General features: G+C 40.2%; 1 non-coding gene across 1 annotated transcript; it reads right to left on the reverse strand.

Moving 5' to 3' along the window:
- Positions 1-1773: 1773 nt before the first annotated feature.
- On the reverse strand, positions 1774-1880 carry LOC117206860. The gene has a single exon (XR_004487447.1). It is a non-coding gene; the product is annotated as a U6 spliceosomal RNA (small nuclear RNA).
- Positions 1881-2345: the final 465 nt, after the last annotated feature.

Consider the following 2345-nt stretch of genomic DNA (forward strand, 5'->3'; position numbering starts at 1 on the left):
GCTGGACGCGCTATCGCTACACTAGCCAGGTAACTTTTTACCGATCTGTCTTTTCATCTCTTAAAATAATGCGAGAGTATGTTCACGACGAAACCGACCTTGCACTATGCATCTAATTGCGTCTAACCAATAATTTCGCCATTCAAAGTTAATTTTCATAGTTGGCAAATGAACGCGATATTATTGCCGGAAATTGTATTTGCCCGACAATCGGAAGATTGAAAACACCGAATGAGATTCAAAACTACCCCCGGTCGACGAGCAACCGCCGCTTTAAAATACACGACAAATCTGTATTTTATTATTTCTGCCTGTGGCATTTAAGAGGCCGAGACCCTCGGTATCGCGAAAGCAGCAGCATTTTTCGGCGGGAAAGGCGAAGCAGGAAGCGGAGCGAGCGGATACGGCCACCATTTGCATTCGCAGTTGTAAAGAAGGCGAAAAGCGATCGGCTCTCTCCCGATAATAAAGACAGCCCGAAGGATAAAGCGACCCTTTCTCGAGCCACGGAAACTGGTCGAGGGGGCCACGAGAGCTTATGCTTCGAATAAACCTCGAAGGGAGGCCAACCGCAAGGACGAAGAAACCGAGGAGAAGGTATCGGAACGACATAAGTCCGGAATCGACCGTTCTTACCGTGCGAAGGTAACTTTTATTTCGCTGCTTCGGGAATTTTCCATCGTTCCACGCATTTATCTTTACAGTCAGTCATTCCGGTAGCTAGCACTTCTCCGACTAATTTCCTACTCGATTTTCATGGGATCCTTCTTAAATCTTCACGATCCAATGGCAGCCACGCGAGACTCGTTTACGCTCTTGTGCCTTTATTTCGTCGTACATATAATATTTATAATATAATATAATAACATATAATAACAATAATATAACACGTATAATAACACATGTAATAATAATATAATAACATATAATATTTATACGCTTCGTTATCATTTATGCCAAGGTAGAAGGTGTATGCCCAGGGTGTAAACTTGGATCATTTGAGTCGGGTTATTTCAGAAGGATGTTTGAGTTAAGCAAAGTAATTTGCCTTGTAAGTTCGTCAAATTCGATCGTGAGCAAGTTTTGATCGATCTACGTTTGCAAACAGACTGTTTATAACTCGTTACTAGTGACGTGATAAACAGTACGGTGTATCTTAGTATACAATAAGTTTCATTATTCCGTGCAAAGTTCAAGATTGAGTTTTAAGACGTTGAAGACTTTATATGACTCGAATAACCCTACCTTGTTATATGCATGCTTTATGCCTGAATTTTCACTATATAGAAGCACGTTTAACAGTCGCTTTCTCGGCTTATTTCAGCGGTCAGCATTTTAGATCGTTAACTGGCCGCGTAACCGACCACCGTTCGCGATTATAGTTTATACCGTTAATTACATGATTTATCGCCGCCTCGTAAAGGAACGCGACTCCGCCTAGGCCGCTTGTTCATTAAAGTACCGACCCGCCGTGCGTTGCATGGAGTCGTAAGTGCACGACTTACGTAACAGCCAACCGAGATACGCGTTAAGTAACCCATTAAAGTTGAAATCTTCTCGCTTTTGTGACGTTTGTAATGGATATCATCGCGCGAGACTTGTTTCTAGGATCGATCGATCAGTGCGATAATATTATTACCATGATTTTCGAAGAATAGAAATTTTTTTTGTTTATTTTTTTTTGTTTATTTAGCCCAAGATACAGTTTTAGATATATATTCACGATAAACGGTGAATTCGAAGAATAGAAATTAAACAGGAAAAAAATGACAAAAAAATGTGGAACGCTTCACGATTTTGCGTGTCATCCTTGCGCAGGGGCCATGCTAATCTTCTCTGTATCGTTCCAATTTTAGTAAATGTACTGCCGAAGCAAGTACACTCATACCTTTCATCAGTTCGTATATATACGAAGTGACCGGTAAAATGGCCACCAGCGAGAAACATTCATTTCGACCGAAGAACTTGTGCCACCTAGCGTCGATTTTTTCTTCCAACATGTGACGTCGATCATTTTGCCGCGATATTCGAATCCGTCGTAAGAACAAAATTTCATCTTTAAAGCATTATAAATTGTAATTTATATGTTTTTATCTATTTCTCGATAATATTTAATAAAAAGGTTCTCTTATGACAGCAGTAAATCACTCGATGCGTAGAATTATCGACTGACACGTGTTGCGCGTATCGAGCAAAAACAAGAGAATTGTAGAGACGTTTCGATTCGTTTCCTGGTGAGTGTATGGCACGTGACTTTTTATCGTGTAACCGATATGGCTCTAATAAATTTTGAAACACCTAATTTGTTACTCTCATCCCTTGCTATTTTTAACTTTAAATATTCC

Source organism: Bombus bifarius, unplaced genomic scaffold (assembly GCF_011952205.1).
Source record: "Bombus bifarius isolate JDL3187 unplaced genomic scaffold, Bbif_JDL3187 scf7180000008008, whole genome shotgun sequence".
NCBI lineage: Eukaryota > Metazoa > Arthropoda > Insecta > Hymenoptera > Apidae > Bombus > Bombus bifarius.